The sequence below is a fragment of the Petaurus breviceps genome, unplaced genomic scaffold, assembly GCF_028583685.1.
Source record: "Petaurus breviceps papuanus isolate PSGF00001 unplaced genomic scaffold, PetGlider_PUasm1.0 90919, whole genome shotgun sequence".
Lineage (NCBI taxonomy): Eukaryota > Metazoa > Chordata > Mammalia > Diprotodontia > Petauridae > Petaurus > Petaurus breviceps.
In genome coordinates, this window is record NW_027187378.1 from 20,155,264 (window position 1) to 20,167,919 (window position 12,656).

Below are 12,656 nucleotides of genomic sequence, written 5' to 3' on the forward strand. Positions count from 1 at the left end.
TTTGTGGTGAACTAATGCGTGCGTGAGTTGAATCTTGTCACTTAATGTCATGATTTTTTAAATAAACGTCCTTTGCTTTGAACTAATGTATGCTTTGTAAAAATAAAAACACTACTGGGGGCTCATGAGCTATAGTTTTGAATAGATGGTAAACCACACAATTCTTTCAGCTTGGTATAGTTTTTTTGTGGGGGCACATGTATGAGGGAAGCCCCAGATGCTACATTTGGAGGGGGAGAATAATGAATAGAAATCTGAGATTTCTACATTTGAGTGCCTTAGAATGATAAGGACCTGTTGAAGATTTTTTTTTTCATTCCCTGACTACAATTGGACAGCAAGGTTTTCAAATGTGACTGTTACTAGCCAAATAAATTCTGAGAATCACAAAATTTTACAGTTAGAAGGGTCTTCCATCCAACTATTACTCAAAAAGGAATCCTCACTAGAACATGTTTGACATGCGGCCTTTGCTTGAAGATCTCCAATGATAAACATCCACTACTTCCTCAGGCAGTACATTCCACTTGTGGATAGCTCTTATTGTTAGCAAGTTTTTTAGTTTCTGACATCAAGACTAAATTTGTTCTTTTGGAACTTCCACCCATTCATTGTTCTTTATTCTATGATCTGGGGCAACACAAAACAAATCCAATCACTCTTCTGCAAGACAATGCTTCCAAATACTTGAAGCAATTGTCAAATTTCTCCCTGAATCTTTTCTCCTCCAGGCTAAACATTCCTAGTTCCTTCAACAATCCCCATACTACACTGCCACAAATCAAGCCTCCTCACCATCTTGGGAACCCTCCTCTGGATTATCTCCACTTTATCAATGACCTTCCAAAACTACAACACCGAGAACTGAAAACAATAATCCAGATGTTGTCTGAACAGGGCAGAATACAACAAGACTACCATTTTCTTATTAAAGAAAGCTATGCCTCTCTTAATGAAACTCAAGATATCATTAATTTTTTTGCTTACCACATCATAATGTTAATAGTAATATTTATATAATGCTTCTGCCAGATACCGTGTTAAATGCTTTATAATTATTTTCTCATTTGATCTTCACAATAATCCTGAGAGGTAGGTGTTATTCTCATTTTACAGATAAAACTGAAGCAAACAGAGGTTAGGTGACTTAACCAGAGTCACACATCTAGGAAGTGTCTAAGGTCTCCTTAACTCCAGGCCTGACATTCTATCCATTGCATCACCTAGTTGCCTCAACATTTTAACTCAGATTAAACTTGCAATCAAAATTCCCAGATCTTGGGGATGGCTAGATAGTGCAGTGAGTAAAGTGCCAGCCCTGGAGTCAGGAGGACCCAAGTTTAGTTCTGGCCTCAGACACAACACCCACACAAAAAAAAAACTAGCTGTGTAGCCTTGGGCAAGTTACTTAACCCCAACTGCCCTCCAAAAGGCAAAAAAAAAAAAAATTCCCAGATCTTTTTCAGACAAATTGCTGTCTGAAAAACTATGCCTATGCCAGCTTATACTAGGCAAGATGATTTTTTTTAACCCAAGTGTATACAAGTAGCCTATGTTTATAACATTCTTTTGATTTACCAGTTTAATAATCCCTTTAAAAAATGTTCATCTATTATGAGCTATTCTTCAAGATGCCATTATAACATCTACTCTAGGCTTACTCTTCTCAACCCTCAATTTCACTGTCTGACCAGGTATCCCAAATGGCAACTGATTACTACTATCCTCAGAATTCTAGGGGTAACCCTGAGGGATTAAAGCTTCTAATACAGTAACACATGAGTCCCTATCCTGTGTACTCTTTTCAATATCAACTAACTAGTTGATCTCAATTAGCTTTTATAAAAAGATATTTACTGAAAAGGAAAAGAAGAACAAAAACATGACCCCCTCAAATATGGAAGTATATTCTCCATTGGGGAAAGTGGGCTCAAGCTTAGTTAGTACAAAACATTGTCCCCAGTTTGTGGTATACTTTTCCCCCTTCACACATACACACAAGGTCCCTGGAGAGAGTGGGATCAAACTTGAAGCACAAACAAAAGGAAAATGAAGGAGAAAGGAAATCAGCATTTGTAAAGTGTTTATTATATGCCAGGCACCATGCTAAGCACTTTACAAATATTATCCCAACTGATCCTCAAAATAATCCTGTGAGGTAGGAGCTATTATAACCTCCATTTTACAGTTGGGGAAACTGAGGCACACAGAGGTTTAAGTTACTTGCCCAAGCTAAACAATATTTGAGAATAGACTTTAACTCAGGTCTTCTGATTCCAGACTGAGGGCTATATCCATTGTGCCCTCTAGTTGCCTCTAAAGAACTAGAGCACTCATGTAGGGAACACATGGATATCTCAAGACTTCTGAATAGCAGTGAGAGTCCTTTTCTTCTCTTCAAAGTCCAAACCAAGTTCACTTCTGCTTACATCATTGCCAATGAATGAATTACTCATTCATCAGCTAGGACAGTTCCTTATAAGATGTCTTAACTGACAGGTCAATTGATTGCTTAGCTAAGTCCTCAGCAACCTCAGATACTGCTGCTATAGGCTCTAAAGCCTCTGCTTCTGATTCCATTTCCTGAGAGGACTCTGGTGGCTCTTCCAACTTTTTGAAGCTCACAAGGTCTTGATGTAGGCCTTTCTTTTTCCAGAAGTTCACTCACCTAAGATCAGGAAAGAATAAACACAAAAGAAAGCAGGGACACCTGGTGACTATGTAGAGAGAAAAAAACAACTGAGATCAGCATCCCTTCCTTCACCCAGAAACTCACTTCTGTTCCTCACTAGAAAGTTGCCAAGAAAGAGAGAAGAAAAAAAAGGGCTGAGGAAGGATAAATCATTCTTTTGTATGTAAACTCAATGCTGGCTCCAGTTCCAAAGACAATTGGAAGGCTTTTAGTCATCACATTAATGGCCATGTATTCATCAGTTGTTCCTGGCCAGAAGTAAGCTCACCAAGCCTCCACATTTTGGATTGAAAACAGAAAGAAACTTTGTTCAAGTTCTGAGACTTGGATCTAATTGGCCAGTGCCACATGATACCATACTGATTCTTCATGACAGCTTCCTTTTCTAAATTCTCATTAATTCCCTTTTTAATAATCTATTCTAGAATTGTATAATATACTCTTGGAGCAATGCATAGAACCCACCTCAATGACTCCCAGTCTTTCAGAGAGTGATCATCAAAGATTGCCTTTTTAGCTGTTAGTCAAAAGCATCATTTCAGAGTCCTGCAATTCCTATGCCTTGCCTGTAGTGGTAGTCAGAAAGAAAACTGGTATGATCCAAGTTGTTTAGATTACAGGTCTTTGAACAAGAGAACTAAAATTGACCATTATAGCATGTCAAAAGTTCAAGGAACCCTATATTGTCTGCTAGGCGGTCAGTGATATTCAGTACTGTACCCATGCAGTTTATATGATCAGATCTCCCTATAAGAGAAAAACAAGAGGAAGATAGTCTTCATATGGGCAGTAGGATAATAATTTGAGCACTTGACCTCTGGAATCTTGGAATGAATCTTAAAACACCAGGCACTTCTCAAAGGTGGTTGGTTATATGAACTACCTGGAAGTATTACCATTTCAAGTTAAGACATTCTTAACCTTGGGTTCATGACCCTCAGTGAAATCCATGAATAGATTTAATTGGTTCTGAATTTGGTTGTTTTTTTTTAAATATTTAGAAAGCTATTTCAGAATAATTGACATTTTGTAAACCTTTGCATTTTATTTTAGACATGTAAAAACATTATTCTAAAAAGAAGTCCATAGGCTTCACCAGACTTCCAAAGGGGTCCAACACACACACACAATGATTAAGAAATTTTTATCCAAACAATTTTACATTCTTTGAAAAAAACATTAGAAGAAGTTAAGAAAAAGTTAATGAAAGTGTTGAATGACCTGGTCATTGAAGATACTGGTCTGAAGTTATCACCTGAAAAATGCCATTTTTGTAGTTTCTATCAAGTACATAGGTCACAAAGTAACAAGTACTGAACCAAAGAAAATAGAAATATTCTTCAGCTGGCCACATCCAAAGAATCTTTGAGAACTAAAAAGCTTCCCTAAAATTTAGTAGTAATGATAGAAAATTTGAAGCAAACTCTGCTATTTTGACTATATATATATATTTGTTACAGGGATTTTTCTTTTCAATTGGGAAAGGAGGGAGAGAGAGGAAAGCTGGCGATAGAGATTGAAAAAAAAAATTAGGAAAGAACAGAAGGAAGGCCAGAAGGAATAACAGACAAGCAGGATAGTTTTGAAAGTTATATGATGAATTATTTGTATCATTTAAAAGTAAAACAGTCCACATAATAGAGATTCACAGTTCCTTCTATAATCACATCCTATTCTACAATGTATGTGAATGAAGGAAAGAAAGAACTATTTAAGTGCTTGTTATGTGCAAAGCTCTGTGCTTAGCACTGGGGATACAAATAGAAAAGTAAGAGAATCTTTACTCTCAAAGACCTTTCATTCTAATAAAGGAAACCACAAATATGCCAAGGTAAGTGAATTTATCCACAGCATTCAAAATTTCTTCATTTGCTTTAAATGATGGTTCCACATATGGATAGTGTGGTAGACTATTTTACAGAGAATTCACACAAGGCAAGCACTCACATGGAGGTCAGAAGAAGCAATAGAAGATATTCTCAAGGTCTCTATGAAGAACTTTGGAATTGATTTTGTAACATGGGAAACACTAGCAAAGGACTACCCAGCATGGCATGCCCACACCAAAGAAGGTGCTATGCTCTATGAACAAAGCAGGATTGCAATAGCTCAAAAGAAAGTGAGATACGCAAATTTAGAGACATCTCCACTTCAAATGTTCATGTGGACTATTTGTGCCTGATCTGTTGTAGAGTGTTCCAAGCTTGTATTGGTCTGATCAGTCATAGTTGGACACCCTGCATATTGATTCCTACATAGTGATGTCATTTTGGTCCCTTCCAGAATGAAGGACAGCGATCAACCATCCATTACAAGCTGTTAGGAGGATGATACTTGAACTTCATCAGAACATAAAGCAGCTCGTATGAGTACTGACTAGGCATCTTACATTTCACCCTGAATCCACACTATCTCCTTCAAAGTTCATGCCTTCTGAGAAGCCAGGCATTGGGCTTGGCTTCTCTTCTTTTTGATGGCTCTCTTCTCCAATGAAGAAGCTTTCCTTTCTATCAATCAAACCCATTCATGAACTCAAGATCTCCAAACCTCTTAAATTTACAAACTTACTTTCAAGCCTTGACATAATCACCACAAGAATGATATTCAAACTCTTATTCAGGAAAGGAAAAAGAAGACAGAAAAAGTAGCAGAGGTCCAGGCACAACCTTACCTAGTAGAGTCCACACTTCATGTAGAAGTAGCCTTGGGTAAGGGTGAAAGAATACTACCCATCCCCTCACCATCTCATAGGAAATCTAAAGACAGAGAATAATCCTCTGCACAGTGGAGAATCGAAGGAAGAGAGGAAGCCAAAAGATGTCTCTCCTTTTAACCAAGATTGCACCTTTACCCTACTGTCACTTGTGTGAGGCAGGAGAAAACAAAGGGAACTACTGGGGATCTGCTACTTCATACCAAAACAAGTCCTTTCAGTGCTGAGCCACCACATGACCAGAAGCATCAAGGGAGTTCATCATCTCCAAAGGGTCTAAGTGCTGAGTCACTCACTTAGCCAGTAAAAAAACAGGCAGGAAATATCTACACATGTTCTGTACAACTTCCATTACAATGCCATAAGCTTTTCATTGTTCTTGCAAAGAGCAGGAATGGTTTCACTGAGTAAGCTACACTTCCTCATCTCTTTCACTCTTATGACTAGCAAAATGAATGAAGGGACAAAATGCATTTATTAAGTGTTTACTTTGTGCCAAATACTGTGCTACATTGCAGATAGGAATCTGTGGAAGAAATAATCCCTGTCCTCGTGGAGCTTATGTTCTAATGCAGCAATAACACATTCAGAGAGGAGTAGTGACCAAAGAAGGAAGTTATAGTCTGGAAAGTCACAGAGATGGTGACTCAAATAATAAGATTCTGCTGGCATGCTCTTTCCAGAAGCAGCTAGTTCAGTGAGGTGGTGCAGTGGATAGAATGCCAGGCTTGGAGTCAGGAAGACTCATTTTCATGAGTTCAAATCTATCCTCAAACACTTAGCAGGCTGTGTGACCTTGGGTAAGTCACTTAACCCTTTTTGCCTTCATTTCTTCATCTGTAAAATGAGGTAGGAAAGGAAATGACAAACCATTGGCAAACCAGTATCTTTGCTGAGAAAAGCCCAAATGGGGTCACAAAGAATAGGACACAACTGAACAACAAAATTCCAGAAGGAATGATAGTGTTGATATGATAATAGGAATACAGAGAAGTCAATAATTAGACTCAAGAGTTCAATTTCTGGACAGATGACAAAAAAAAAGGACATAGGAAAACTAACAAATTTACTCACCTCTCCACTTTATCCATTAGATTATAAGCTCTTTGAGAACAAGAATTGTTCTTTGTCATCCTTTGTATTCCCAGAGCTTAGTACAGCATTTGACATATAGTAGGTGCTTAATAAATGCTTGATTTATTGATTTTATTTTATTTCATTAGGATCATAAATTTAGAAGTCAAAAGGACTTTTAAAATCAAGTATTTCCACCTCCTAATTTATAGTTGAGGAAGACTATGGCCTCTGAGAAGTGAAACAATTTACACAGCTAGTAAGCAGCAGGGCTAGGATTTCACACACAGGCTTTTTGGACATAAATCTATTACTCTTTCCCTTATGTTTCAATCTCAGTGGAAGTTTGTGTCTAGGAGACTTCAACAATGCTACAGTGCAGGCTACATGTCTAGCTAAGAATAGAATCTGATATCTCTCTAACTTACTGTCATTGTTACTTAAAAGATTGAGGAAACAGGGGATTGGCAACCTTTTTTATTTAATATAACCAGAAGCACATGTTCTCTACCCTAAAAGACAGAAGTTGTTACAGTTCATGCAAAATCTGCTCAATGACGGATTATCCCAGATAAATTTTCCCCAAATGTTTTACAATGAGTTCTTGGACAACTGAGATTTTTTTTTTTATTTTAAGCAATCGGGGTTAAGTAACTTGCTCAAGGTTACACGGCCAGTTATTTCTGGGTGTGGTGCTGAGTGTCTGAGCCCGGGATTCGATCTCCAGGTCATCCCAACACAAGAGCCGGTGCTCTTACTCACTGAGCCACCTGGCAGCCCCTGACAACTGAGATTTTGTTCTTTGTTTAGCATTTTTTTCTTGCCATAAAGTACTTCTACCAAGTGCAAAAAGTTATTAATTAATCAAATAAAGACAATATCACCCACTGGAATTCTTATTTCTTCAGGGAAATGATTACTATTGGTTGTCAAGATGTTCCAAAGAAAGCCAGTTAAAAATGCAAAGGGAATGATTGTATTCCTCTGACCTGTCTCTCAGACCATCATCATAGAGATATTCAAACAGAATTCAACTTGATCTATGTCCAAAAAGACTGTACTAAAAGCAAGCTATGGGTGCAACAAAACTAAGTTGCTCAAGCCATGTAGAGCCAAAAAGATTATGGACTATTTGCCCTGGAGAAGAGAAGGCTGTAGCCTGATTTAATCAGTGTCTTCAAATTAAAGAGGACTCTTGAACAGAGAATGATTCATCCATCAGCTGTTCTTAATCACCTCTGGGGAACAAATCAGAGGAAGCAGGTTTTAACTACATGAGACGCTTTCATTAGATTTAAGTGAGAATGTCCTAAGCAACAGTTGTTAAACAGGGAATGAATGACTAAGAAAGACTATGGAATTTCCTTCTGAAAGATGATAAAACTTCATCAAGCTCCAATGATTTAAATGAGATGGACTGAAAGTGGAGAGAACAGACAAAATGACTTCTCAAGCTCTACCTCCTGACCCAAAATTGCGGTTCTATGATTTTTTCAAAATTCGCAAATTCAATTGCCCTATTTATTCATGTGACTTTCTTCTCTGATATCCTCTGGCCCCATCTCCCCAGGTCCTATAGTCCTTTCAGAGCAATGTAGCTAATTCATGCATGGGACAATTTGCAAACTGCCAATTTGCAGATTAATTGCCCCCAAACAATATGCTGTACAGACAGGTTGTCCACGCAGTGATCCCACATCTTTTTGTGCAAAGGATGACTGGTAATGGGCAGTTGAAATGCTTTCTGGGCAAACAATGGACTTGTTCAAGTGTGTGACTATTTAAGGGGAAGCAGTTACGCCCACCACGGGTGGCAAAGGTTTGGGCAGCCTGAGGCCAGCTGCTATGTCCTATCATGAGAATACAAAGGACATGTGGGTGAAACAAAAGCAGCCTGGCCCTATTACCCATTCCAGCCCAGAGCAACGCAGAAATATCAACAGCATATGGGCCCAGAGGGACTTCTCTCATTTAACAAACATTACTTTCCCCTTCACAAGACAACAATATTTGGATACCTTAAATCAGCCGAGTAACTAAATTAAATTCCCAAGGCAGCCAGAACCAAGATGGTAATTGGCTTGGCTCATGCTTCTCTTAATGGAACTCCCCCTCACTGAAACAGATTGGCTCTTTTTTTTTTTCAAGCGACTAATTATTAATTGAAGTAATGAATAGAAAAGAATTGGAAGGCCTGCGTACCCCTGCTTGGTAAATTTTAAACCAGCACTATTCACAAACACAATGGAGAGGTGAAGCTTCTTTTGCCAGACAGGAAAGCTAAGGGACAAACCAGACGCGACCAATGTCAAAACAAACTGCATTTCTTTCTTTTTTTCTTTTAAAACATTTTTGAGGCCATTTATAATGATTTGCAACAGTCTTGTTCTCTCTTTTCTCTGCCAAGATAATGAAAGACCACATGATTTCCCAAAACCTCATACCATTAGATAAAGTGATGTGTTCAACAGGCCAAAAGACACAACAGTTTACTTAAAAACTAAAGGTTGGATTTGAAGTCTGATGGGCAAAAGTATGTTTTCTTTCTTCTGGAAATAGGGGAGGAAATCTTCAAAGTCACTTTTTTTTTTCCTTCTGTGCTTAACATTTCTGATCCTAAGTGTTTGCAAGCACGTGGATATGTTTCAGGGCCCTAATTCTATCTCCCCTATAATGACAATGGAACATTCCACTCGGGAGCTAGCATACAGGGGTCAGTAACCACTGTTTGGCATCAAAGATAAATCATTGTGCAGCAACTGTAACCTACTTAGTAAAGTCTGATGCCTTTAAATTTAGTGGAAAAGCAGAGGCTAATTGGAGAGGCAAATTAAAAGTGAACAGACAATTTAAAAAAATAAGAGCAAATGACTTTTTCTCCAATGAGCAAACCAGAGACATTCCATCCAGGGATTTAAGAGAGGTTGTAATCTGTATTTCTCTTGTTAAACATGGGGTTTCCTGAGCCCTCCAGCATGCTTGGGTTCACATCAGTAAGAGATGCCAGGACTGTTAGTTAAGGAATAGAAAAAGGTTATCCACATCGAGTTGTTTGTTTGCGGGTCAAATGGGCTTTAGCACCCCACTGGGGAGGCTTTCAAACTCTTTTGACCAAGTAGTATCTGCCCTTCAGCCCCGAAGCTGTACCTCAGTTGATGTCTAAATGAATTTATTTTTCTTTTGTCTATCAGCATGGGGCATTTCAATATCAACAGTGCTTGACTGCACTCTTTATTAAACAACACAGAGGAATTGAGACTCAAGAACAGGGGTCTCTTTAACCAGTAAGACGATGAGTTGATGTAAGAGAGTTTGTCCATTTAAAGCCACCCCCACAGTGTTGGGTAATTTAGCAGCATTCCCATTGTGTGAGATAGGGAAACAGGAGGAAGCTGAATATGATGCACTGACTCTTAGTCAACTTTAAGAGCTATGTAGTCTGTTCTTGTAAAGAAGCAAACCCCCAGCCAAGCTGCCCTTCTTTCTTCCCCAACACAACAAGCCTGTCATTATTTGCTCTGTAAAACTTCTGCTAGCCAGTTTTGATTAAGTGGTTAAGCCATGGGTTAAATAAAATTTGGATTCCGTCAAAAGGCCACACTTAAGGATCTAGAAGGCCACATGTGGCCTCAAGGTTGCAGGTTCCCCACCCCGGGTTAAATAGTGCAAGACAGATTTGTTGGACAGGGCAAAATTCAGTTAGAGAAGTGGCATGGCTCATGATTACCAGCATCACCTCCTGCCACCTGCAGTCCCAAAGGGCCTACCTTGTCTGCAAACCTCCATTACCCTCCAGGCAGGCCTCTCTCCAAACACTTACACCTCTACAGGGTCTTCCTTGACTTTAAGCCTCTATCAAACTTCAGCAGGGGTATACTAGAGCCAGCTTGAACTGGATCTTATGATACAATTGTTAAATTTAAATTTTCAGTGTGAGCATTTACACCTCAGAAATTGGCAAATGCTCCAAATCAGGACTTTGTTTATTATTCTGTTTATTGTTTAAACAAGAAAGTAATGGAGAAAATGATAATAATGCAGATTAAACTTTAAAATGCATGATACATGCTTCTTTTTGAGAATCAGTTGTTAAATATTTACCAACATCCAGTCTTACTCTTGGTACCCTATCCAGCCATCTACTGCCCCAAAAGGCTTGTTTTGTCCCTGTCTGAACACCTTCCACATCACCACCCCTTTCTTTCTTTTGGAGGCAATCAGAGTTAAGTGACTTGCCTGGTCACACAGTCAGTAAGTATCTGAAGTTGCATTTGAACTCAGGTCTTCCTGACTCCAGGACCTGTGCTCTATCCACTGTGCCACCTAACTGCCTCTCCATACCCCCTTTTCCAGCTACACACTAATGCCCGCCTAATGCCCTGGGACAACTCCACCAGAGGCCAAATAAGTGAACGATGATAGCCTACCTGAATTTATCCCTCAACGATGAACATAATTCTACTTTGTCATGCCCACACAGTCCCAATGATTCCAGACTGTGCCATTATTTAACCTGTTCTCTCTTCTCTTATTTGCTTCACCCTCAACTCAACCTCACCTTCCCAACCTTCCAAATTAAAGCTATCCAACTCTTCCACTGGGCTCTCTAGAATTCCTGCTTCATAGGTAACAAGCCAGATTTTAGCTTAAACCATTTCCTTACTCACTCTCTCCATCCCCCTATACTCACTGAGACCTGGCTCCCTCCCTATGATACAGTTTCCCTGGTTATCTTTCCAATACTAGCTATACTTTCACTGGTCATGGTGGGAGAGTTGCTTTACTCTTTTGCTCCCCAATGTCATTTCCTGGTTCTCCCTCTATCACCACTATTCAGTAATCTTTCCTGTTTTTGGTTCATTCGATCTATATTTATTAACCAATCAATATTCTGGTAGCTGTTGTCTACTGAACACTAGGACATTCTCCTTCCTTCCTCAGTGAATTCAGTATTTGGTTCATCATCATTCACCCCTCTCCAACACCTGCTCTCATAGCAGGGAACTTATATATATTGATACACCCTCTAAATCATAACTTTCCAATTCTTTGACTTATTCATTTCCAATGACCTACTCCTTTAGCTCAATAAAAATGAAAAATAAAGAGGGTTAGGGTTGCTCTGGAGACCCCAAAATACTAACACATAGGGTCCTGCTGAATGAATTCAACTCAAGTCTTCTCTCAGCCAAAGAAAAGTAAAATTTATGAAAAGTTCGCTTGCATTAGACACAGAGTAAGTCTGTGCTAGGTCATTCTATGGTGCTCTCACTATTCTATGGCACTCACCCACATGGAATTCTATGGCACTCTCACAAACATGAAAACAAGGCAGGGTCTTATATACAGAAGATTTCAGAGAAATCTAGGGATGGTCTAGGGGAAGAGGTTGGGGAGGGTCTTCCGGAGGAGTTAATGAGGTCAATGAGTGATTAAGGGTGGGAAGTAGCTGGAGACTACAAACAATGTGGGCTAGGTCAGTTCAAGGGTGGATCATAAATAGATGAACAATGGAGGGCTAGGCTAGAGTTAGTAAGTACCGTGTTTCCTGGATAATAAGACCTATCCTGAAAATAAGCCCTCCCCTGTGTAAGATTCCTCTAAAATAAGCCCTCCCCCAAAAATAAGCCCTATTGAGATTGCTACTGTAGTGAAGGTGATCCCCTGCGCTACACGCTACATTACGGTACCCTCTGTATGCACCGTCCCCCCCCCTCGTGAAATGCACACCGTGCTCCGAGCTGCATCCAATCAGAGCTACAGCAGTGAGCGCTTCATCCTGTTCTTCCCCAGTGATTTGCTTATTGAATAAAGGTACATTTTTTTGTTCACATTTACCTATTTATTAAAATTGCTGTCAATGTTCATTAAACTAAGCCCTCCCCTGAAAATAAGCCCTCTGGTGTTTTTCTGTCCAAAAAAATTAATAAGACAGTGTCTTATTATCGGGGGAACCCGGTAGTTAGCTAGAGGTCTGGGCCCGCCACAATGTAAGACTTATTGCCTCAAGCAAATGCCTCATCAAATGGGATGTTTAATCAAGAGTCCAAGGGAAGTTCCCAGAGCCTGTACCTCAAGGACTCAAGGAGAGCTCGAGGGGGCTCCCAGAGCCCCATACCTCATCACAAAGATGACAATACTCTTGATTCTGCCACATGCCACAAGTATGTCACATCC

At 39.4% G+C, this 12,656-nt stretch overlaps 1 long non-coding RNA gene across 2 annotated transcripts in view; it reads right to left on the minus strand.

Annotated features, from left to right (window-relative positions):
* Positions 1-2,066: 2,066 nt before the first annotated feature.
* LOC138151946 (uncharacterized) overlaps positions 2,067-12,656 on the minus strand; it is a 31,021-nt gene continuing 20,431 nt past the window's right edge. For both annotated transcript variants that reach the window (XR_011165971.1, XR_011165972.1), the window contains 2 exons: positions 3,158-3,258; positions 2,067-2,668 (listed from right to left, as the gene is read on the minus strand). This is a non-coding gene — a long non-coding RNA (uncharacterized lncRNA). The remainder of the gene's footprint in view (positions 2,669-3,157; positions 3,259-12,656) is intronic.